Consider the following 27,134-nt stretch of genomic DNA (forward strand, 5'->3'; position numbering starts at 1 on the left):
CACCAGCAGCATGGCGGTTTGTCATTTGTTGGCAGGTGAATTCCAAAAGGTGACAAACTTTCTGCTGATTTACTGGAATTGTGTCTTTAAGAAAAGGGGGGACAAAATCTGCTTGCCCATGTTGACCAGAATGTGTTCCTTTGGCCATGCTGGTTCCCATGGCGACCAGTGTCACTGGCGCCTGGCACTTCCTCCAGACTGGCACTGGAGAGACACTTTCTTGCCCTGCTTTTCTTTCCTCCTTTTCATCCCTCCTTCCTTGGTCACTACTGGCTCTGCTTTACTTCTCAGTCGTTCTTGGAAAACGTTGAAGCTCACTGCTAATCTTCCCCTCCCTCTGCCTGAGTTTGTCTTTATCTTGACAGCCCCACTTCCTCTTTGCAGTATTTATCGCAGCATCTCTATCTCTCTTTTTCTCTCATTCTGTCTCTTTCTCTCTTCCCTCTCTCTGATTCAGCATCCCCGTGCTGCTTTCTCTTCCTCCATGCTTCCTCCTCATTCTGCTCTCTTCCTGTCTCTAAGCCTCTCAGCCCTTATCTCGCCCTTCTCTCTGCCCTTCCTGTGCTCTGTGAATTTCAAACTCTTCCTCCTCTTGTGTTCCACTCCAGTTTAATTCACAATAAAACAGGCCTGCATTTAGAGAGAGAATGTGAGAGAAAATATGGGAGAAAAAAAACAGAGAGAGCGTGTGTGTGTGTGTGTGTGTACAGGACGTTTTCCCCATACCAATTCCTGCATTATTTCTAGCACAAGCACAGTCCATTTTCTTTCATTTTCCTCTCAGAGTATCTCAGCAGCAGTACTTGAGTCAAAAAAGCTGGCGAAGCTGCAATTTTCCTGATATGCATTTTGTTGAGCTGAATAAAGGGAACTTTTAGTGGAGGAAAAGTAGCGAGGCAGCCGGTGCTCTGGTTTCACAAACTAAAAGAAAACTTCTTCTCTTCTTTGTGTTCTTCTCTATCTGCTCTGTTTCCAACATTCAGTGGTGGGGTGTGTGTGTGTGTATGAGAGCGTTGCTGGTCCAATCAATAAAAGCTTTGCAGTGGTAATAGTTAAGACATCTCCTTGCAGTTATCGGAGATGTCTTGGTGATATAACTCAATTGGAGGATGACTGATGGTTGAAGGAAACATTTAAGCGAATCACAATCAGCATGTTTGACAAATGACATCTCCGGTCTTTACGCCGTTTCACTGATCAAAGTCGAGGTAGGAAACACCCGCAGGCTTTAAGACGTGCCGAGTTTCTTCCTTGCAGTGCAGAAGAGATTCAAATCATAATGGCAGATGGGAGCAGGTAGGAAAAAAAAACAACAAAATATGTTATAATTAGAGATTTGGATTGCATGGAAAATGTATTATTTTTATTTCACCCGGTTTTAGAATAGAATAGAATAGTTAAGGGGGACATGCATATTCATACAAATGTAAAAAAAATAAATCTGTACCTATAAAAATAAGAATAAAAGACTGTACAGTAAGAAAAAAATTGACAACAAAGGTAATGAAACACTGCAGTTACTAAAATAAACTCAGATTAAAGGCACTCTCCATCTGAGCAAAGTTATAGTTAACTAAAACTAACAAAATAACTAAAACTGAAATTGAGATTTTTGTTACCTGAAATGAGAACAAACACTATAACTACCTGGAACTATGTCCAGTTCAAACATACTGAAATGATACATATATCCTTTGTTTTTATGTTTATGAATCTATTCCTTAGTCTTGTAAACCAATGTGAATGTTTTTTTCCCACACAAGGGGTCTTCGTCAGCTGTCAGCAAATTAATGTTCTCCATATTCCCCCTGGTGGGGCTTAAGCTAGACCGCAAAATGGCGACAGCAAAAGTTGTGAGAAAACTCCAGAGTCAGTTGATTATTTTTAAATTGTATCTTCTGTTGAGTACTCATTACCCAATCAACCTATTCATAATCACAGTACAATACTTTGGTTAAGTGCAGAATTCAAACTGGTCAAAATATGAAAAAGCTAAAAAAAAAAAAAAAAAAACACAAAACCAACTACTATAACTATTAAAATCTAAAACTAATCAATATTTAACAAATGATAACTAGTTATGAAGATTTATTGAGTTTGCTTAGAGCAGTCATGGTTCTAAAGTCTTACAGCTGCTGAAAGGAAGGACCTGTTGTAATGCTCCTTTGTGCACCAAGGATGCAGAAAAATCCAGCCACTGGCAGGGTGCACCCATCATCACCGATCCTGTTTGGGACAGATCTCAGGTTGTGGAGGACAGTGTCTGATTTTGAAATGCATCGTTTCATCCTTGCTTTTTACAGATGACACTGTTTTGTTGGCGTTATCGAAGAGTCAGTCACACCTCCTTCGTCCTTCAATCCCAATGTAGCAATTTGTAAGCTCACACGTGGGGAGGAATTAGTTTCTGAAAGAGGTGAGTGTTAGCTTGAGTCCTTAGGAAAAGGTAGAAAGTCTTAACATGTGAAGCCCAAAGATTATAAAACCAAAATGTGATGGTTTACAACATGGTGCTATTGCTGTTCCACTGGCCCACTTGACTGATATATCCCATTAATTGAGTCTCACGCCATGTAAAGCAGGGAGTCTGAGAGCAGAACAGAGATGGGCCTGAAGCCACCCAGGTGGAGCCATCCATTTATTCTCTGTGACATGAAGCGAATCCCACATGGAGACCACAAAGACGTGACATGTGGCCAGAGAGACAAGAGGGAACCAAGAAGAGGTCAGTGTTCAGATGAATGAATCATAACCCTGAAGCAGCAGAGTCACTATTCAGGTTTGACATCTATTGTGTATTTAACAGATACATTTGAACAGCAATTTTTACAGGGTGTCAATTTGTGGCAGAACTGAATAGCAGGCTGTACAATTCATTTAGACAGCTGAAATGTACTAAGATGGCTTCAGTTCATTAGATCCATCAGTTTCCAGATAATGTGTTTTATATAATTTTTTCTTGTTTTTGTTGTAGACATCAGAGGCTCTTCAAAATATGACGCAGACATTAAATAATGCTCACAGATAATTTGACTTCGAATTTTTTGATCTGTTGTTTATTACTGTTGTTTTTTGTCAACTAAGTGGTTCTATTAGATTATTCAATTTGTATTTTATTTGTAATGATTGAAAGAAGAATAGTCATCACAACCATGAGGGTGTGATGTAAAGCAGTGACACTATGATGGGAAATACCGGTAAAGGGTTAGGGTTAGGGTTAACATTCAAGAACACTGGTGCAAAAATCATCCCAATTTTTTTTGTACTGGTGCATCAACATTCAGTGGTAGGTGTGCATGTGTGAGCGTCATCTTTATATATGTTGTATATAAAGTTTGAGATTTCCAAAGATTTTTCCCTCAGGGTGTTTGTCCTAAAACCACGACGCTCAGGCCTGCATCTCAGTTAGCATCTCTTTCCCCGTTTCATCAGCACTCTTTCTGGCATCGCCACGCAGCTACTACCACACACACCCACAGACAAACACACAAATGCAGTTATGTAAAACAGAGAAAGAAAGGGCTGCACACACAACTGCTCACACAGACATAAAAAACACACAAAGCCACAGAAACGAAGAGGTTACACCAAACCTAAACTCAGTTCATTATCCTAAACTCAACTAATAACCCCAAAAACAGCACTTCTTTTTTCCAGGCCCCATAATAAGAAGTGGGTTGGTACAATATAGTATTTGTTAGAAAAATGGTCCTTACAAGGTGAGAAATGCTAAAACACACACACACACACACACACACACCCGCGCACACACACACATTTGCATTTTTACCCATATTAAAACTTTGTATAGACTTCCATTCATTTTAGTAACTGAATTTATGCCTAACAAAGACATTTTCCCTAACCAATGCTAGTCTATTCCTAGCCCAAAAACACACACACACACACGCACACACTCTCCATTTTTTTCCCATCTTTAGTAACCGACTCTGAAGAATATCTGGACCATGAAGCCCACATGGTTGTATCCAACAGTGTCAACATGGAAAACAAAACAATATTGAGGACTTTACAAGAATTGACTAGTACAATACTAGAAGTGGTTTATTGCATCAATATATTGGAAAAAAATAGAACAAAAAACTTAAATGTTCCCTGTATGATGCTCATGAATTATGTTTAAACAATGAATTATTATGAATCATCGTGTACACAGTTTTCACTGAAGAGTCACGTAAAAGCAATTCTCCTAAACCTATCAGCTTCCTTGTTCATACATCAGCACAAAATCTTTAGTAAGAACATTTTGCCCAGCAGTTAGTCTGATGTTTGCTTGTTCCTCATTTCTGGACTGCAGCTGTAGAAAGATCTTTTGGTGCTGTTTTTCAGCTTAATGTTCACTGAAATGAAGTTGCACCAGCGAGTGTAGGTTGTGTCAAATCTGTTGACTTTGATTTGCCAAAGTGAAACTCTGCTCAACTCAGCCCAATTTTGTTCTTCTTCAGTCAAAGAAAACCCAGTTTTCCTTTAAGAGAGTTTAAGATCCGTATCCAACGATCTCGGCGCTTTGATAAGACATTCTAGTTATTAGTGGGAAATAACTAGAATGCCTCCAGGCTAAATCCAGTAAGAACTTAAAGCTGTAAAGCAGTACCGGAGAAGGTCTTGTTTTATTAAGCAAAACTAAATTTCATATAGTTATAGTGGATGTAAAATGCCTACACAGCTTGGCTGGAGTAATGGGGTTTGTGTTAAATCAGTAAATTATATCTGCTGCTGTACATTGTGGTGAGAAAATGTCCTTCTTCCTGGGATTTACAAAGTCTGTCTATATGACAGATATCCTGGACAATTCAACAGAGATGGGCAAATCTGTTGTAGAGGGACAAAAAATGAAAAATAATGGTTAAATATCCACCCTTAAACTACTACCTTGTTAAACTTAATATAATTTCAGCCTTCAGAGCTCCTTATTCATATATAGTGAATCTAATGATGTTGAAATAAAGTATAACTGTTCAAGTGATGCTTTCTTCACATTTAACTAAAGTCATGGTTTGCTGAGGGATTAGAAAGGAGCAAAAGCATTTTTTGTTTCCCCAAAGGTCATGAATAGGTTACAAAAAATCCAAAGCAAACTGTTTGCAATAACTGAAAAAAAAAAGTAGAAAGAATATATATATATATATATATATATATATATATATATATATATATATATATATATATATATATAGTGACGCTACCAGTGGAGTCCTGCTGGAACGTCTGGTTAGTACAGGTTGTGTTCTGCATGTGATGTAGTTTACTGTAATCCATTATGTTTACACTAAGGAGGTGGAGAGGCAGAAAGCATGTCAGCTATCTCCAAAATCTGTGTGAGAAACAGGTTATGGTTTGATGAAACCAAAAATGAGTTTTTTAATAACAATTTCAGTAGTGAGTGTGGTACAACATAGCATCACAGAGCGGAGTTGTTTTCAAAGTGGATGGACTCATAAATATTTCTAAACATCAGTTGTTTTGATGATAAGCTCTTCAAAACCAAACCCTGAAGACTTGGAGTCCCAACTGACTGGTGTTTGGAACTGGTTGAGTTCATCTACATTACATAAAGTCCAGTTTCATCTGAAGAGAAGTAAGAAAGCTGAAGAAGAAAGATTTCAGTTTTCAGCACCAGAGTAAGCCAATGTGTGAAAACTGACTAAAAGTGGCTTCATGAGAGTAAAGTGACAGTTTTGTCATGGCCTAAAACTCAATCTGACAGGAAATCAGTCGGGTCAAGTGAAAATGGCCTAGGACGAGATATATGCCCACAATCTGAGTCAGAGAAGTTACTTACCTGGTACGTTACCAGGAAATGATAACTTCTACCATTACCTGTGGTACAAGTTGACATCGTGAGCTTGTTGGAAATAAAAAAATAAAAACTTGTTAGTCTGACATTTAGTAAAGAGGTAGAATTTTGATAATCCCAACTGAATTGAAACATGTAAAGATTAGTCTGATTTAATGTCAGGAAAAAAAACCAATTAGCTGTCTTTACAGTGCATGAAAATATTTGGTTTCATCGGTATGCCCGCTTCTGCCCAAAATCCAAGCAATTAAAAGCTGGCTTTTTGACACATTCGGCGATTTAAAATCCTTAACTAAAGTCAGCCGAAGTCAAAACACAAGAGAGCCACCAGCAGCATTAAGGACAGTTTAAAGAGATTTGTCAACTTACTGTTAACTCTACTTGACAGGACTGGCAGAACAGCCTTGTGTTCTTTGCATTTAGTCTGTGGGCTTCGAAAAATATGGAAGAATAGTTACAGGATACAACAAATCCATCAAAAAACATTTAGAGATCCAGAAACCACCTCAGGCTCCCACACATCTCAGTCGATATCTGAGAGCACCACAGGCCAGACTCTGCTCTCATACTCCACTTCTAAATCATATAGAGAACAGATAAGAAACACACAGGAGTCAGTGTAAAGCAGCTGCTGGAGGTGCGAAAAGATTATAGTGGATGGACGACTGTGCCTGTTCCTGGCAGCACACACAGCTGGTTCCCAACAGACAAAGGAATCAAAACAACCAGAATTCAGCAGTGTTACTCCATGGTTTACTATGATGGAGAGATAAACATTAAGCATTCTATAAACTATCTGCTCAATTCAAGAGAAAAAAAAACACGTGGAGGAACAGAGGCGCGTTGATTCCCTGTGTCTCCTCCTCACGCAGAAAACAATGACTGATTTCACTGTTCGCAGACATTCAAACACATTAAGCTCTGAGGATGATGAATCAGAGCCTGGATCAGCCTAATGGCAGGCAGATGTAGAGCAGCAGATCGCTTGCAGAGGAGAAAAAATAAAGGCAGGCAAAAAAAAAAAAATCCAATTCCAGAAGGACGCAAATTTCAAAAAGCAGCTCACGACGGCACAAACAATCGATTCATAACAGGAACTGCTGGTGTGAGGTGTCGAGGGAAAAGGATTAGGAAGAAGGAAGAAAGTTAGGAAGGAAGGAAGGAAGGAAGAAACAGAACAAATGAAAAGGAGGTGAGAGGCAGCAGAGTGAGTTATATTTTTTGTCTGCGCTTTTGTTGACCATTTGCCAGAGCGTTATTGCAAAATTTAGCCAAAGAGTTATCAATTTCTCCTTGAAACAAAGAGAGCCGGCGCTAAGCTGAATACTAATAGGAGCCCGAGGCGTTCCAAATAACTTTGAAAAGGGCAGAGCAACTCTGTCCAAAAAGGAAGGCAGAGAGGGAGGTGTGGAGAAGCAGGCAGATTAAGAGAGAGGACTGAAGGACGGAAACCCTTTTGTGTTTGAGACCAAGTTTAGACCTCTGCACACAAAATCCTTATTTGATGAACGCAGTTCTTACATTTTTTTCTCTAGTAACATTAAAAACATTCCAAACGTGTGGTATTTTATGACCACATGTTAATGAGAAGAAAATAGAGTTGCAAAACAGGAATAAGTAGTTTTATATGTAAATTCTGATTCTTGTGTTGCCACCACGCAACAGTAACATACAGAGCTGTAAAACAACGCATTAAAAAAACTAAAATCTATGAGGAGGAAAACAGTTTTTACAACACTGTATGTTTCATGTTGCTTTATGTTGCACACTTTTGCATCAGTAAGCGTAAGCCATAGTTTGCTAAGAAAAAGGTTGCAGTCAGGAGAAGGATACAAAACAAATCTGCCCTATTTTATATAAAACAAGTAAGCCAAAGAGTTTAGAGGTATTGTATTTAAAAATCCTCATCAAACCTTTGAAAGTGAAGACCTTACATTTCAAAATAATTGTCTGCAGCTGCGTGTCTGTTGACCACGTAATTGCACAATTTGACATTTCAAAAATAAGTTTGCTTAATGGAAACATGACAATTTAGAAAAAAAGTTTTTTGATAAGTTTTGGCGCTACATCAAGATGGCTGTATCGAAATTGATTTATGTCTCAAAACTGCAATGGAAACAACTTTTTCTCATCATATGAGTCCCATGATCAACAACCAGCTGTTAGTATTGGCACAGGCAATGAAGAAGAAGAAGAAGACGATAGGAAGTAGCTGGATGATGATGGTGTGTCATGTTTTTTAACCCATGAACAAACTTATTCACATGGGATTTTAATTGCAAAATTGTGTTTTTCGGCATTAGTAGAACAAAGTTTTACACATATTTGTAATGGAAACACAGGCAGAGTTCTAGTTCTCTCACAGAACTACTAGTACAAGACATGAGAAGTTTTGCTTCAAGTCAGCACATTGTGAAAGTGACTCAGGTTGTGCTGCCATGTCACTGCTCTCTGGATCAATAAAGATTTTAAAATGAGTGTGACTGCGGCAGTAATGCAACTGGACATGATTGAAACTCAATGCTTCTGGTCAACTCAAACGCAAGAGTTCATTTCCCTCACGAAAGTGACAGATCACCGACACTAAAAGTCAATCAAATTTCACATGCGCCGTTCTCAGAGAAAAGAATCGCACGCATGCACGCGAACACACACACACACGCGAACACACCCACCCACAAGTAAACAGAGATTGGATGAGCGGAGGGAGCATCGGCGGTGGGTTTGACATATGAGCCAGAACCATGGGGGTTCTCTGCTTGACACGAAAACATGCCAATGTAATGTCATATCTCTCTGTCTTCTCCTAAAACACACTCACTCACACACCCCTCCCCACACACACACAGTCAGCATGGACCCCCTGGGGTCCAGCAAAAGTAGCTTTTGATTTGCATACCACATCCACATTTTTAGAATCACGAGTGTTTGTTGGGTCGTCCTAGCTGGTAGGGAGGAAAACCGGCGCCGCGCGCTTCAGTGATGTCCACAGGGACTCTCTCCATTGGTCTCCATGGCGATGTGAGGATACAGGTAGAAACTTGCTCACGCACCAACACCCCTACATGCGCACAGCTCCCACACATGACTGACGGACTGAATGACTGACTTGCTGCTGTTCTGAGAAGCCTCCCAGTCTGGATTCCCCGAGGTGGCAGACGGTTATAATTATTGCTTTGCTTCCTCACACACTGATGCACATAGGAGCACACACACTCATCTGTACCAGTTTTGAATGGCATCCACTTCAAATCAAGTCCTGTGCACCAGTTTGGAGTAAATAAGAGGAAAGATGCTCTCTGGAAGGCTGGTGTTCCCTCGCTTGTACAAAAGGATGTTGACTTCCAGTTTTTACCGTCTGTTATCACATTTTGGAGTCATAAATAATTCATAAATAATGTTTCAGGGCTACATGGGGCTTGTGTTTTCTCTTGCACCGTGCATAAAACTCTGCTGAGAGGATTGCTTGTGTAGTCAAGATGCACCTTGACATTATCTGGTTATTAGAACTGGCTCAATTTAATAGGTTGATAAGCTATTGGTGATCCGAATGTCAGAAGCTCAAAACCAAAATCGATTTCCAGTCATTGAACTACTAGGTGCAACCAGGTAACAGCAAATTCTCCACTATTTAGTGGAGAATTTGATGCTGTTAGCTACTTTCATATTATGCAAGGAGTTTAAAAGGAAGGTAACCTGGTCACTGCCTTCCTATAATAATGGCATAAGTCATTTTTTGCCAAAAGTGATATTTTGGCAACAAAATGGGACAATTATTTATTTATTTATTTTTACAAAAATCATTTTGGCAAAACATTTCTAATTTAGGAAGATGACGATATACAATACAGCTCGATTCTCATCTCCCTTCATTGCTCTGTCTGGGATTTCTCCAGTTGAGTTTAACTTCTCAGGATGAATTTCATCCTGGCCCATCAGCGAACAGAGGGAAGAGGAAGGAACGATGACTCAGATTTTCTGTACTGTTTTAGAATTGTAGTCTGCCTATGTTGGGTTGCAGTTTGGCAATGGCAGCAGAGGAATTGAATGAAGCCATTCAGTCGGTGTTAGCCATTAGCCACTCTTCCGAATATTGAGTGGTGAAAGATGTAGTGACCCTGCCAATTAACAGCCATCTCATTCAGCTGTGGATTTCTCTCTTCGCATGGAGGATGGTTGTTTCCGGTATGGTTGGCTCCTTCATGATCAAGCTGGAGCATTATGTCACGGCCACGCATTAGTGATTGGGTAAAATCAGACCCAATCATTTCAAGCATCTACAGTGTCCAGGGAGCAATCGCTCCTCAACAGCCGAGGGTCCAGACACGAAGCAAAGCGTAGAACAAGAAGCTGGTTCTTACCAGGCTAGAAGGATGATGGCAGAGAAAACACAGAAATCAGAAAAGCTTTCCTAAGACAGGTCGAGACCTGTTGAAGTTTGATTCAATCTGCAAAACACCTTTTGTTATTGCATTACGGTTTTGGCATTTTGGTGAAAGCACTGTGGAGTCCTCAGGCTTGATGAAGCACTTTACGTCCATAAACTGTGAACAGTTGGATTTAGTTTGGTTTAAAAAAAGCAAGACAGATTTCTTTAAAAACTAAGGATAAAATACCTAACTTGCACCTCGTCAGATGCTTTTTGCTTTTGTTATTATAATTGTAAACGTCTTTAGTTAAAAATCTTTGCTTGTTTTTCTCTACTATGCCACTACAAAACTAGTGCTAAATCTTAAAAGTAAAGTACTGGGTGGAACAGAAACAACTATATATTTTACAATAGATGTGACAGAGACTAAGGACATGTTATTTCAGAAAGAAATAATGAAATTGATGCCTAAGCAAGCACCTATCAGCGCCACGGCAACCAGCCATCCGACCGCACACGCAGAGGGAGAATGAGCGAGGAGAACCCTCGCTGTGAGGGCTCACACTGCGTTCTCAACTTGTATAGTATGCTGCACAAACAAACAGTAATGTATGTAAATGCATGGGTGAAGTAATTCACTATGAGAAGTCACTCTTCATTTGAACATAATGGCTTGTGTAATGACTAGATTAGCCTCCAGAGAGGCTTTATTTACAGTGCTTAAAACTGAACTAAGGACAGAGGCAAGCTAAAGTCATTATCGACGTACAATCAGCTAACTGCATGCTAATAGCTGCCAGACACTATGTAGGCAAACATGTTAACTCATACACTAGCTCTATGGCAAACGGATTCTTTAAACTCTGCACCAGTTCAAACCAACTCACACTGCCTTATCTAAGTATGCAGGTGAAGAGATTAATCTCCACAAAAGGTTTCAAGATATTCAATATCACCACCAAAGGAATCTACAAGGCTACTTTTATTTTGTTTACTTTAGTTGCTATGGTTAAGCTACTCCATCTACTCCATTGAAATGCTTCTCAGTTTCATAGATGAGGTTCATAATAAGTATCACAGCTCAACCTGTGAAGAGCATAAAGCAATAAAGATGAATAATTAGAGTAAAAGAGGAGTGATTACTGGGGTCAATAACACTTGTGAGTGAACTGTGAGATTCTTTTTTATAAGATTTACATTATATTGAGGAGACGCTGGTAGAACCGACATCCTTGCTCTGATTCTTGGCTGCATATTAACTCTGATGTAGCTTTGGGTCTGTGTGCAACCAGTAGATTCATCAGAGATCCAGAATTCGTAATGAAAGAGTTATAATGGAATAGATCAGCTCAAAGCTCACTTGTGTGTTAGAATGGCCCAGTCAAAGATTAATTACAAATCTGTAGCAAGACTAAAAAAAGTTGCTTTTTTCAAGGAATGAGATGGAGCAAAAAAATCTGCCTGGATACTAAAACTTTAGCAATGCACTATGTGTGTGTGTGTGTGTGTGTGTGTGTGTGTGTGCCTGGTAACAGTTGTGGTTTGATCTAATTGTCAGGTGAATTTTCAGCGAACTTTTAAAATGTCATAGAAAAGAAACAAAAATGGTGAATTAGACAGTTTTCCCCTTTGAGCAGGAGGTTTGGATCCATCCCAGCTAAGAGTGTCTCTCACCGGCCACTCCAGCCTGACAGACCTCCCCTCCATGCTTCAGGTTTGGATTTTTACTTTTCCAAGACTTTCACTGCCAACCAGACAGTACAGTTCAAATGCTAATCCCACAGTCCTCCTCTCCCCACTGGAGACATTTTCCAAGTCTTGTACGCCTGTTAAGGCACTGACCACCACCAGTGGATGGGAGCATTCCACCACTCTGGTTCCAGCCACTGCAGGCTAACAGTTCTCACACTCCATCCGCCACTGTCACTGCATCCTTGGGCAAGACATTTCACCAGCCCTGACTGCTGCTGGTGGTGGTGAGTGTGCCAGGACAGCTGTGGCTACCAACCAGTAGCTTACCACCATCAGTGCGTTAATGGGGGAATGACTGAATGTAGTGTAAAAGACTTTGGGGGCCTCTGGGCTTGATAAGGTGCAGGTTATTTACTTTTTTTTCTTGGGAAAAGCCAACCCTCTCTCAAACAAGTGTAAACATGTTTTTGGCAAAACTGAGGAAATAATTTTGAATTTTGACTCTTCCATCAACCTCTTCTAATGCAATACTCAACAATATGCACAAAAAATGTCAATGGAAACATGGCTAATGACTACTAAAGATTTAACATGTCAAACTTTTCATGTTTTTAATGTAGTGTACTACAGCAAAAAAAAAAAAAAAAGCTATGTATGTGTATGTACATATATGTATGTGACAAAATGGGAAAAACGTGAACGGGCATTAATAAGTTGTACTACATGTGTGCACACTCACCCATCCTTCTGTCCCTTACAGTGGACCAGAGCCTCTCTGACTGGCATTTCTGTTCTTCAGATGAAAACAGCGGACCACCCAGAACTTTCAGAATAGAAGTGCCGACCTCAGAGGCTGATGGATGAAGCTTATTCACATCAAGCCTTCAACACCTTCAGTTCTTCCTCCATGCCAACAGAAATACACACACGCACCCGCACGCAACCCCCCACGCCCACCCCCACATGCACTCACACACTCAATAGTCAATACAAGCTGTCCACAATCTTCTAAGACAAATGGACAGACTTCAAACACATACATACACAATTTTCCAAAAAGATGTGGGCGTGGGAGTGAGGGAGGGGGGGAGACAGTCGATAGAGACAGAGACCTAACTTCAGCTCTCTTTCTCTGCACACCCACACCCCTCCCTCTCCTTTCTGCAAAACAAATGCACAATCCTCATCTAGAGAGAAATGCTCAGTGTCAGGGTGACGGCTCCATTTACTCCCGTGGGGGATCATTTGGGTCCATTCAGGGCCTGTGTGTGTGTGTGAAAGTGTGTATGTGTGTTGGGAAGGGGTGCAAGGAATGAAAGGCATGGGATGCTGTCAAATAGCCCTCCCCTGCTTTTAATGCCCCAGCTGCATCATTACCTAGCACACACACTGGGCCTAAATAGACTTAGGGAGGAAGAGGAGGAGGATGACAGACAAGTCTATCAAACTAAGCATAACAGGGATGGCGGAGGGAGCGGGGGCTTATTACCTAGTGTACACTGTTGGTGGGTGGAATGGGTTGGTGGAAGTGAAAGGAAAACGTACGGGGAGGAGAGGGAGGCGGAGCTGGAGGGAACAGAAAAGCTGCTAACTACAGTGCAAGGCATTTTAGTGAGCTTTCCTCTCATTGTGGCTTTGCTGCTACTCAGAGTTGACAGGAAGGTTTAACAGCAGCTCCTTGTCATGAACAGTAGTAGAAGACCACTTTCACTCTAAGGGTGTGTGTGTGTGGGGGGGGGGGTGCATGTGTATGAGAGAGAGAGAGAGAGAGAGAGGTAGGAAGAGCTGAGGGCAGGACCCAAATGGCCACACAAGGCAGACGTGTGAGGGAGAAACATCAGTTGTTGCCTGGTGACACTCGTGCTGTATTACATCAGGTCTAAAACAGGAAGATGCATTCAGGCACCATGGAGCGGCTAAGATGATACGCTTAAGGTGGAACTGAGCAAAGGGAATTTAAGGTACTTTGACCATAATGTGGCTGTTGGGACAGAGAGGAGCTGTATTTCCATTAACCATAAAATTGCACAAATTGAACATGCCAATTTAAAAAACAACAACACATTTTTTGATAAAAAATGTTGCCACCAGGATGAGGTGGTTTTTGAGGTTTGTCAAAATACATTTATCTTGCAAAACTGCAATGGAAACACTTTTTCGCATCACAAGAGTCACAACAGGTGGATGTTACTACTGCAGGAAACGTCAAAGAAGACGACAGGAAGTAGGAAGATGACAGTATTAATCTGCCGCTTCCTTGACAAATTGAAAAAGCTTGTTCAGGTGTGATTTTAAATTCAGTTCTTATTTAGTGGAAATAGCAATTTGTATTTTTTTGACATTAACAAAATATAGACAAAGATTTTCGCAGATTTATAATGGAAATGCAACTACAGTGGTATTTCAGAAACGGCTGAACTCATGGGCTTTTCACTCACAGCCATCTGTAAGATTTACAGAGAATGTTCTGAGAAAAAGAAAATGTCCTGTGAGTGGCAGATGTTTGGCAGAAAATGCCTTATTTATGACAGATGTCATAAATGATCTCTTCAGTTCTGAAAGTTTGGAAGTATCAGAAAGACAGACAACTGAGAGAGAAGTGTACAAAGTCATGTATGTGTAACATAAAAAAACAACCTTGAACAGGTTTCATCTACCTAACACCTACTGTGCAACCTCGAGACAAGGTTTTCCTTCACTTTCACAATTATGCACTGCTTTCTGTTGGCATGTCATATAGACAAACAAAACAGACAAAATACACTGAGGTTTGTGGTTGTAGCACGACCAAGTGTGAAAGAAAAGTTTGAATACTTTTACAGTAACATGAAAACAGAAATTCCTAAAGAAAACCACGTTATCTTTTCCAAACACCAGTTTATTGGTACCAGACTGGCGAGTTCTGCTTTTGACTGCAGAATTGTATTTTTTCACCTTGGAAGCAAAATAAAAAGACATGAAGTCGTACTCAAGATAATTACCCTGAACCATATATGATGATACACGCTGTCAAAGCAGAGGCTAAGTGTTCTAGCCCTGAAACTCCAGGATATCAACAACAGTCTCAAAGAGATGAGGTCTGACAGCTAGTGTTTGAAATGTTACCAATGGAAGCAGTAAATGGTGTCAATGTTTCAAGTGGTACTTGTCAGAGATGCTTGGAATAAGACTCACATAACATTAGAAACTCATAAACGGTGGTTTTTTTATCCTCAAGAATTCCAATTTGAATTAGGAGAATGAAACAGAAATCAAGACATTCAAGCGCTCCTGTATGACCTGCTGCATTTAAGATATTGTCATAAAGTGAAGTTAATGACAATTGCTTCAGTTCCTTTGTTTTCAGTATATCTGAAGGAAGAACATTCCAAGGTCATCTTAAACTACTCTCCATGTTGAAGGATAGCATTATTATGCAGAGTCCCTACAAGTTATAGAAAATTACACTTAAAACATTTGAAGACCATCTTAAACCGTCATGTACAATGCAAAATAAGAAGGTAACTAAAAGACTTAAGCAAACAGAATATGAAATATAGCTTTTTACAATCTGATTAGTTTAGATCTATAAGTTATCTTGTTTCAATGCTTTAAAACATTACTATACACAGTAAGGGGACGGGATAAAACGTATTTTCAAAGTTTGAGTTGCAGACATGGATGATTCTGAATCTATTACCAAATGCTAAAACTTCATCATTTTAATTAACCTGATTTTGAGTAATGCAAAAAGGTGGAACTCAGAGGAGCCTAAATGTTCTACATGGACACATGATGTTGAACCAACAACAGTCCTAAATGCTCTGACACCCACCTCCTCTGTACCAATAGGTAAGGGAATTAGGCAAAGAGCAACACCACATGCAGACTGTGCAAAACAAATTTGAAATATTAAAAAAATGGCAATGATGAGGAGTTACAAGACACATTTCCACCTGGAAGCAAAAGAAAAGCTGCTGATCATAACAGCCACCAACAATTGGACCATGAAGCAAGTAAAGACAAAGTTCCACCCTAATGAACAAAAGGTGAAGCTAATTAGTACTGAAGTGACTGAAGAGCTGGATCGACCTCTTGGTACAGTACTTGGCTAGTTAAAGTCTCACTTGAAACAACAGGGATTTCTTCATGTCAATAGGTCAGCTCTGATCTGGGCTTACAAACATGAGGGTACATCCCAAGGTTCCAGCTTGTGGCCCCTCTCATTTAATAACCACAGGTCCCTGCTTGCTCAGATTACAGCAAATAATAAGGTAAGTTATCATAACTATGGGGAGCATACACAGCTGTATATTACAATGTCAACAGGTGACTATGACCCATTCAAGTATTGAGCTGACAGATGGAAGTGCCATAACTTTTTTCAGTCGAGTATAAAACAAAACTGAAGTAATTAACTTTGGACCTAAAGAGGAACAATCAAGAGTCAACTGCATGCAGAAAGACTTCAGGCTGGGTTTCGAACCATGGACCTCTTTGCTGCAAGGCGACCATGCTACCAAGTCAATCACTATCCAGCTGTGTTGGAGGTCATATATTAATTTATAAATCACACTGTAACCTTCTGAATTGGGATCAAATCAAATTGTGAAATGTTTAAAAACCAGGCAGTAACCTTCACTGATTTTAATCGATCAGGTTGCATGCAACGTTTCAGCAACACGTCAGTTAAAGTGTTTTACATCACGAAAAAATAAAAAACATCAAAAACACATGATACAGTCAACAGCTGTGAAAAGCAATAACAGACACTTTGTCAAGTGCCATTCTAGTCACGTACTGAAACGTCTGATGAATACTCACTTATTCATGACAATAGAGCGGGTAAAAAATAACCAACCAGAACGTTTTGGCTTTGTTACCATAAAGAAACTGCAGCGGCACAATTTTGGGAGAGTTGTTTCAGGGGTTCACCTTTAAATTCCATCATTCAGAGCTGATTACTGGCATATATCACGGGCGCTGAAGTTTCATCAAACATTAAAGTACCTCAAATCCTCAGCCAGCGACAACAGTACAAGGTTGCTGCAAAGATAAAATCCATCCATTTTCTAACACCCTTGTCCCTAGTGCGGTATGGGAGGGGTGCTGGTGCCTATCTCTGGCAAAGGTTTTGGGTGAGAGGTGGGGTACACACTGGAAAGGTCGCCAGTCTGTCGCAGGGCAACACAGAGACAGACAGGACAAAAAAAACATGCACACACACCTAAGGAGAATTTAGAGAGACCAGTTAACCTGACAGTCATGTTTTTGGCCTGTGGGGGGGAAGCCAGCGTACCCGGAGAGAACCCACGCATGCACAGGGAGAACATGCAAACTCCATGTAGAAAGACCCTGGCCCGGGAATCGAACCCAGTACCTTCTTGCTGCAAGGCAAGAGTTCTACCTACTGCGCCACTGTGCAGCCCAAAGATAAAATATATTAACCAAAAAAGAAAGTCATTAGAAGAAACAAAAAATGAACAATGTATTTATTTAAGTCCTAACTAAAGGAACTTTAAGTCCTCATGTAGAAAATCTGGGAATTATTCCCTTCTAAGCAGAGATAAAGAAATCTAAGGCACTTCAATTCTTCTTAAGACCCTGCAGAGACCATGTTGTCCAGTAAAGGGAATGTTATATGACTAACCAGGCAGCAGCTTGTTCATCAGTGCGTCTCCTGAAGGAATGTCAATAACAACCAATACCTACAAGCTACACCACTTGCTCTGAACTCTATTTTCCAAGATACCCCCCTTCTCTTTTTTTCTCTCTCCCTTTCCATCATCCACATCCATCCATCTCTTGTCAAAGCCTCTCAGCAGGACTCAGGCTGTTGCATGTGAGACATACTTGGGCCGTGGCGTCAGTTTGGAAATGAGGCTCGTTTGCATTTAAACAGTCAGCTCTCTTGGTACTTGGTAAACTTGATGAGAGGAAGATGGAGAGGCAGAGGTGGAGGAGTTGGGGGTGGAGGAGGAGGTGGGGGGTGTCAGAGAAAGCAAAGGGAGTAACTCCACCTTTGAGGGAGAGAGGAGGTAGTGTGGCTAATATAAATTCATTATGTAAATCCGCCGCTCAAACAAATTGACAGGGTATTACACCCGAGAGGAGTTGAATCAAGAGCATGAAAGCATTAGCTCCACTCACCCTTGACCTCCAACCTTGACCTGTTCACCGGAGTGTGCCTGTTATGCATACTAACCACTAAGGAGGGCCCCGCACAGAAGCATTCAAACATGTTTCTTGTTTTCTTTCGGCAGCTAGAGACAAAATCCTCCATCCAGCGTCTCGGTTGGAATGTAAGCTATGCCCAAAGGAAAACACTGGAGAGGAGTGTAGACCCAAAGCACCAGCACCAGCTTTCCTCCACCATTCAAAACACACAATCTCCTCATTTTTATTGTAATTATTGCGGATCTACTTGCTCATTGATGTAGTTACCTAAAATTTGCTTTTTTAAAGGGTCAGTATTATGTATTTTCCAGGCACATAGAGCCATTTTATAGCACTATCAAGTAACTATCTCACCTTCAGCTGTGATAAAAATGCTATATGTATCAAATATGAGTTAAAATAAATTTTACTTTGTAATGTAGCACCTAGAAATTGAGCCTGCTCTCTCTGAAACTCTGCCTTCAGGAAGTCATCATAGGTCCTCTATTAACCCTTCAACAATGTTTTACCAGTGTTGGACTGAGAAGTAACTCCTATAATGAGCTCAGCAGATGAGCAGTTTCACCAGGTGTTTGCTAATTGCTGCTGGCTAGTCTGAAGGAGCTGGATGGGGGGAGCAGCAGGGAAGGGCTGCTCTGTGAGGCCGAAGCTCAGAAACTGCAGCTCTGTCTCAAAGCCGGGGCTAGGTGCAACCAGCGTTTTGCCCAGCTGAGTGGTTGCCATGGAGATTAAAGAATTTGTCAAACATGCATGAAAGAGTCCAGGTATATTCTGATGAGGAAATAATATTATAAAATGATGTGAAGCTCCAAAGATAATGTCCCTTTAATGGTGTTAAGAAGTGTTTAAGGGAAATGGACTTTTGATGTTTGTTCTTGTTTTGTTTCTTCTTAAATTGGTGGTTTTCAAAATGCTTGTGCCAGATTGAGAATTAAACAATACGAGTCTAAGTTTGATGTTTAAAATGGGGGACTGTATAAATATGGTTAAGATGTAAATAGCGAACTGTGACAAGAATACACTTGTGTATATGTTTGTGTAAGACTTGGAAAATAAAGAAATTCAACAAATAAACAAAAAAAAAATACAATCTCTGAGTTCTGGGCCCTGGAATAAGAAATATGGTTCTGCAGCAAGCCAGCGATAATCATAATAATAAGACGATTAATGTGACTCTCAGATCATTCTGTTGCTTCAATTTCATTATTTCAATTCCACTTTCCCTGATGTTTGAAGCTGCAAAGGAAATTTTCTTAGAGGCTTTTCAGTTCAACATGAGAGAGATAATGAAAGGCACGGCTCAAGCAAGGCCACAGTAACTGGGAATATCACCAAATTAAAAGACATCAGCGCATGATCCTGCAGGATGGAAACAAAAATAAATCTTAAAAACTCCATTCGCTCCATCAGTGGTCTGCTGGTAACGTCTTGGCTGACGTGACGTGAAAACTCTCATGCATTTTACTGCATCCGAGCCGTTACTCATGGTTGAGCCCCGAACTTTGAAAGTTTTATGACGTGAGGAATGCATGAAGAAGCATTATGCCACACTTTACAAACGAGCGAAACAGAAAGAGGTTTTTCATTGAAATTTCCATGTTGTATAATCGGATACGGCGCGGTTGAAGCTCGGAGGTGATAGATGAAAATTTACAGTGGCTTGCTAAATATTCATAACCCTTTCAACTTTTTCATGCAGTATTTGGCCGTGCTGCAGCCACAAACTTCAATGCATTTCATTGCCGGGATTTTATGTAATATACCAGAACAATAACAAAATACTGCAAAACTATGAATTGGGAGGGAAAGGTTTATAAAGGTTTATAAAATGTTTTAGTAATAGGAATTTGAAAGAATATGAATATGTTTTTACTCTGATATCCCTAGATACAATTAAATGCACCTATTTGCATTCAAAAGTTACCTGAACAGTGTGTGACGTAATCTCAGTAAAGTGTACGTTTTCTAATTTTATACCTCATTTCTTATACATGACCTGGCCAAAAAAGAAGTGGCCATCAAAAAAAGTCAAACATAATATTTTTTGGGTGGTTTCTGATTATAGCACACATTGACTGTGGTTTTGTTTTTCTCTTTCTACAGGTTTAGAGGCAGACTTCTATGGTGTTGCCTTGCATCCCTCTCTTTTCTACTCCTACTTCCGTCTTTAAACATTTCTGCCTTTCTTTTCCATCACCAAAGGAATTTCGAATAAAGTTTCATATATCAAGTGGAGCATCGTGGTGAAAGCTGTAACGCTCCGCTAGTGAAAGTAAATCTACTGGGCCTTAACTTGACACTCAGACAATAATTCTGAGTGCCACACTGCCAGACAGGACACTGTAAAAAAATGATGATGCTAAAGTTTATTTCATAGCACAGCTCACTCTGCTGTTTACATTACCTGTTAACTCTTTACTGAATATAGATCTAGAACCCTAGATCTAGAAATACAACCCTCGCTATAACGCAGTTCACCTTTCACGGCCTCGCCGCTTCGCGGATTTTTTGTGTAGTTTTTTTTCACAGTGCATTGTTTTCTGCGTCCTGATTGGCTTAACAGTCTCCGCGCTTCTTCTCTACATGTGTGCCAATAACATTACGGTCTTTAAATATACGTAATACAGCTTGGCAAATTTTGGTAAATGTTTTTGCCCAGAAGAAAAAAAGAGCGACAACAACTACCGATAACTATGTTCTTCTCTCGGAAAAACTCACCTGCACCACAGGCTTCTGGAGAAAAAGCCACTAGAGAGCAGAGTCAGGCCGCAGGGTCATAGTCAGAGGAACAGTGAAATACGCGAGTCACAATTTGTCCTACTGTACTTCGGATTGATGATTAAAATAATTATTTTACTGTAGTTATTTGTAAGAAAGCGTTATAGTTGTTTAAAAACTGCTTGGGCCTGAAAACAGGTTTTGTTCTATGGTTTCAATGTAGAGTATTTAATTATGCTGTATAATAACTGTAAAAAGTAAAGGTAACCACTTCACGGATTTCGCCTATCACGGGTTTTTTTTGGAACGAAACCCCTGCAAAAAACGAGGGTTCACTGTATTTGGAGAATTTTTGTTAAGTCTGTTATGCAGGGGTGACAAGAGGAAAATGGGAAGAAGTGTATCATGTTTCTATGCTGTAAATTCGCCCCAACTGCAGAATCTCTTATTCTTATTTTTTTTTTTTTTTTGGAGGAAAATGGAAATTTATCTCAGTCAATGAGGATATTCATTTACTGTCGGCCATTTTTAACGTGTCCATACACCAAAAAAGTCAAATTAAAAAACACACAATCCTGACAACAAAACAGCAGCAACAAAGACCAAACCAATACAGAAATATATAAACAATATTTCAATTTATGTCAATGGTAAAATCACAAAGAGTAGGTAGAAGCACAAACCTATTCTACCTTCACACAGCGTCATCAAAATCAAAACGGCAGAATCTTTTCTGTGTATTTATCTATCCTGAATTAATTCCAGGCGAGTCTGCAGGCAAACCCGCAAAATAAAACATAATCAAACCTTATTGTATTTGTTTAGCAAATTATTATTATCCATTTTTTTATTTAATGAGTGAAAAACAGAGTTTTAACTCCTCACAACAATTATTCCACAACTTAAATACAGTTTTTTTTTTTTTTTTTTTTTTTTTATAAATTTTATTTTAAGTTTTCAAGGTTTAGAACATACAGATAGGCAAACAGACAAAACCCAGATGCGCAGGTCATTTATGAAACAATCCAGTTGACAAATGGTGTATACACATAACAAATGTGTACAAAGTCACATACATGCGAATACATACATCCATTAAGGGGAGGCAGAGGGGAGAGTCCATGGAAAAGTTTGTTCAACTCAGTCTAGTCTGTGAAAAGTGTTCCAGGAATGGATTCCAATAGTATGAAAAAGTGTCTTTAGAGCCTTTACGAAGCCTTTCCATCTGTATTATGGACATCATGTCCGTCACCCAAAGGCGAAATGAAGGGGGAGCAGAGGACTTCCAGTCCCTAAGGATTAGTCTCTTGGCAACAATCAGTCCCAGTTCTAACGGTTGCCGCATTGTAGCAGGTATAGTCCCCTGCACCAGAGGGCATCCAAAAATTATAAGTCCTGGTTCAGGTTGTATGGGAGTCTTATATGCCTTGGAGTACCAATCAAACACTTTGGACCAAAGACCCGTTAATGAAGAACAAGACCAAAAGGCATGAGACAGTGTTCCTTCAGAAATGTTACACCTGTCACACATTGGGGATACAGAGGGATAAATATTATGCAATCTGACCTTTGAGTAGTGTAACCGATGCGTGATTTTAAACTGAATTAGCTGGTGCCTGCTGTTTATTGAACACGAGTGAATTTTGGAAAGGCATCTGTTCCATAAAGGGTCAGGGATTGTTATCCCCAGCTCACTTCCCCAGGCCTCCCTGATTTTTGTGGTGTGTGTCACAATGTGGTCACCAAGTAGATGTACAATTCTTGTGACGAGATGTCTAGAGTCAGGGGGACTCCCAAGGATGTCAAAAATGCCTATTTCCCGTGGAAGAGTGTCGAAGTTCTCAATTTTTGACTTAATGTAATGCCTGACCTGCAAATATCAAAAGAAGTGTGAATGAGGCAGATTGTATTTTTCTTTCAATAGGCTGAATGATGCAAACTTATTGTCAATATACATGTCCTTAATCGACACCAATCCCCTTTCCCTCCAATCATGATAAGCTTTGTCCTGCCAAGGAGGCAAAAAACTATGATTAAAGCACAACGGCGTCTGTGCTGATGTATTTGGCAGTGCAAGGAAAGTCCTGATCTGATTTAGAATTCTCACTTCATGCTTTAACACGAAGCTCAAGTTTCGATAGGCTTCTGGCTTTTCAAGCCGGGCAAACAGCATAGCTGGTAGGGAGGAATTATTTGCCAGATTGGATTCCATCTTGAGCCACAGAGGGATATTAGTTATTGGGTTACCCGGAGAGCCCTGTTGCCAATACATTAATGCTCTGATGTTAGCAGCCCAAAAATAGTGTTTAAATACAGGTAGGCCCAGACCTCCCTCTGCCCTTGGCCTTTGTAAATGCACTTTAGAAATCCTAGCATTTTTCCCATTCCATATGTAGGATTGAATGATCGAATCTAAGTCCTTGTAGAAAGCTGCTGTAAGATAAATAGGAAGATTTTGGCATAAGTACAAGAATCTAGGCAGGGAGATCATTTTGATTGAATTAATGCGTCCAATCATTGACAGAGGCAAAGTCTTCCAGTACTCGATATTGTGCTTTAATCCCGATATAAATTCTGCAAAGTTTAGTTTGAATATAAGTTTGGGGTCTTTGGGTATAGCAAGACCGAGATAGGTAAGATGGCTCTCAACCACCTTGAACGGGACATTTTGTAAGAATCTAGATGGGAACGTATTGGAGAGAGGCATCAACTCACTCTTTGACCAATTGATTGTATATCCGGAAATTTTACTGAAAGATGTAATCAGGCTGAGAAGGAAGGGGACAGATTTCTCAGTGTCGTCCAAATATAATATCACATCATCGGCGTATAAACTAATGAGTGTTTCAACACCGCTGACTCGAAGACCTTCAATGCTCGGGTGTGCCCTTATTGCCACAGCAAGTGGTTCCAATGCTATAGCAAAAAGTGCTGGTGACAGCGGGCAGCCCTGCTGAACTGAGCGCTGCAGGCGAAATGGAGCTGACCGATCATTGTTTGTCAGGATGGAGCACATGGGTTCTTGATACATCAGTTTCACCCAGGAAATGAAAGTCTCGCCGAACCCAAACCTACGCAATGATTCAAACATAAACGGCCATTCTACCTGGTCAAAGGCTTTGTGTGCATCAAGGGCCAGAATAGAGGCATTAGTATTTTTATGGTCGAAGTATACAGTGTTAAGTAATCGTCTTACATTAAAAAAAGATAATCTACCAGGGATAAATCCTGTTTGATCCGGATGAATGATAGATGTTAAACATTTATTCAGTCATGTGGCCAAAATTTTTGTGATTATCTTGCGATCCACGTTTTGCAGTGCAATTGGCCTAAAGCTGGCCGGGTCGGTTTTGTCCCTCCCCTCTTTAGGAAAAAGAGAAATGTTGGCCTCGTAGAGAGTTCTGGGCAGTTTTCCGTCCTTTTTTGAAGCAGACATCATTCTAAACAGGAGTGGTGCAAGAAGGTCACAAAATTTCTTATAGAAATCTGAGCCAAAGCCGTCAGGCCCGGCTACTTTGCCAGAAGGGAGGGATTTTATAGCTTCTGTGACCTCTTGAAGCGTCAAGTCGGATTCCAGATAGTCCCTGTCAGACTTATTTAGTTTGGGCATCGGGAGGGAATCAAAAAAATCATTAAAATCAGATTGTGTTGCATTATTCTCGGAGGAATACAGGTTGGCGTAGAACTCTCTAAATCTACAATTTATGTCAGCAGGGTTGGTTAAGAGCACGCCGGATTTTGACTTAATGCTATAAATTGATCTTGTGGCTTGGGCACCCTTGAGCTGTAGTGCCAGCAATTTTCCAAGCTTATCACCAAGCTCAAAATTCTTTTGTCGTATTTTCCAAAGCAAGTTACTAACATGGCTGCTCATAATTTCGTTATATTCATATCTAAGTTTAAGTATTTCTTTATAGTCGTCAGGTGATTCAGAGATTTGGTACTTTCTTTCCAGGTTGGAGAGAGCACAATTGATTTCAAATAGACGTTTATCTCTTTCTTTTTTAAGGGCTGAAGTGTAGGAAATTATTTCACCACGCATAACGGTCTTTAATGCTTCCCACAAGATGGGATCAGAGACTTCACCATTATCGTTTATTTCTATAAAGTCCTTTAATTTGGAGGTTATGTTTTTAACAAAGTTATCATCGTTAAGAAGATTTGCATTAAGATGCCAGGAATAAGCCTGCCTGGGGAGGGACAGATTTAGTGATATAGCTAGGGGGCAATGGTCAGAGATCAGTATATTATGGTATCTAGAGTCAGCGATTTGAGAAATAAGATTGTTACTTATTAGAAAATAATCAATCCTGCTGTAGGATTTATGCACATGTGAGTAAAATGAGTACTCTCTACTCGTGGGATGTTGAGCCCTCCAAATATCAACCATATTCCTTGCTTTGAGAAGATTATTTAGAAGTTTGGTAGACGCCGCTTCAGGTGCTGGTCGTTTAGATGATCTGTCAAGAAAGGGGTCAATATAACAGTTTAAATCCCCTGCTATTATTACGTTTGAATGGCTATCATCGGGAAGCAGATCAAAAACTTTTCTAAAAAAATTAGGATCATCTGAATTTGGGCCGTAAACATTAAGGAGAATTAATGGTTTCGAGTTTAAGGTGCCAATTACCAACACGTATCTGCCCATAGGGTCATTGACCACAGATGATGCCTGAAATGGGATATTCTTTCTCAACAATATGGCCACACCACGAGCGTGTGAGGTAAATGGTGACTGGTATATTTGAGACACCCAGCTACACTGTAGTCTATCTTGTGCGTCTTTTCTAATATGGGTCTATTGTAGGAAAACAATGTCTGCAGCTAGGGACTTCAGGTGTTTAAAAACTTTCCCCCTCTTCCTTACACTACCAAGACCTTTTACATTCCATGAGATCAGTTGCAGATTTCTCCCCTTCATCCGCCCCCCACCAGGAGCATCAGTCATTGAACACATATATTGTCAGAAGTGCTAGATTTGATGCTGTGTGATACAAACAAATACCATATGCGCATCTGGGTAGAACAAAACAGACAAATAACATCCCCCCACCCCACCCGAACTCCCCCCCTCCCACATTCCAGCGTCTAAGGAACACGACGCACATCCCTCCCCCCCAAAAGCAAGACAGGGGCTGCCGGACAGAAAGCGAACCGATCCCAGTCAAGTCGCAACATCCTCCACCACAACAACCCTTAGACTGGCAAAGAAATTAAACAACTCTACCAAATAATCTCAAAATATATTTCCTACAAGAACAGGCCCGGGTTATTCAGCATGCGCTCAGGGCGTCTGTACATTATTAAAGATATAGTTCGACAGATAAACCACTGCATGGTGCAGGTGGCTAACCACAGGGAGTCAGCACACCTTAAAGCAGAAAAGAGGAAAAAGGAAGAGAGAATGCCACCTGGCCCACTATTCCTCTTCAGTCGCGCTGCTCTTCTTTCGTAGGCGAGCCGCCTCCGCCAGATCCGGATCGTTGAATACGTCAGGGGGATTGCCGTCCAGCCATTGCACCTGCAGCCGGGCCGGGTACCGCAGCTGGAACTTGATTCCGTCCCCTCTCAAGGCTTGCATCACGTTTCGAAATGCGCGGCGCTGGCTCATCACTTCGCTGGTATAATCAGGAAAAATCAAAACTTTGTTCCCCTTGTATTCCAACGGCTGCGTCCTGGCCAGGCGTGGAATTTGCTCTTTCATCTGAAAGTGATGTATTCGGGCGATGATGGTACGCGGTTTCTCACCGGCCGCCGGCTTGGGCCACAGAGAGCGGTGTGCGCGGTCGACCTTCAGTGGATGCGGGAAATGTTGTTTGCCCAGCAATTCGGGAATGAGCTTAGAGACAAACTCAGTTGGTCTCCCTTCTTCTGAGTTTTCTTCTACGCCAACGATTTTGATGTTGTGCCTTCGGGAACGAGCCTCCAAGTCCAGCAACTTAGTTTGCTGCTGAGTAACAAGCTTTGCGAGCTCCGCACATTTCGTTTCAAGTTCCCCCAGACGCTCCTCGTGTGCGTTGATTGCTGATTCTTGGCCGACCATGCGGTTCTGTAGGTCAGTCTGTGCAGCTAGAACGGACTGGAGCCTGGCCTCAAAGGCGTCGAAACGCTCGTCAAGTTTCTCCAAAATTGAGGCTGACATATTTTTACATATTTCCTGGCACATTACCAGCATCTGGGCCTTGTCGCCAGAAGCGCAGTCCCCAATTTATTTATTCTTATTTTTAAGTTTTTTCTTTTTTTTAATTTCCTTTGTGTGAACTTGCATTTTGCTATTTGTCTCTCACTTTGCTGCTTGTTACCTGAATTTCCAAATGAGATTTTACTAGTTGTAGGATTTCTATTTTGTCTTTCGCAAAGGACAATGAGCCATTTTTCATT

At 40.6% G+C, this 27,134-nt stretch overlaps 1 protein-coding gene across 1 annotated transcript in view; it reads right to left on the bottom strand.

Moving 5' to 3' along the window:
* Nucleotides 1-27,134, bottom strand: part of LOC114144220 (low-density lipoprotein receptor class A domain-containing protein 4) — a 237,894-nt gene that overhangs the window by 80,143 nt on the left and 130,617 nt on the right. The window lies entirely within an intron of this gene.

This window comes from Xiphophorus couchianus, chromosome 5 (genome assembly GCF_001444195.1).
Source record: "Xiphophorus couchianus chromosome 5, X_couchianus-1.0, whole genome shotgun sequence".
Taxonomy (NCBI): domain Eukaryota; kingdom Metazoa; phylum Chordata; class Actinopteri; order Cyprinodontiformes; family Poeciliidae; genus Xiphophorus; species Xiphophorus couchianus.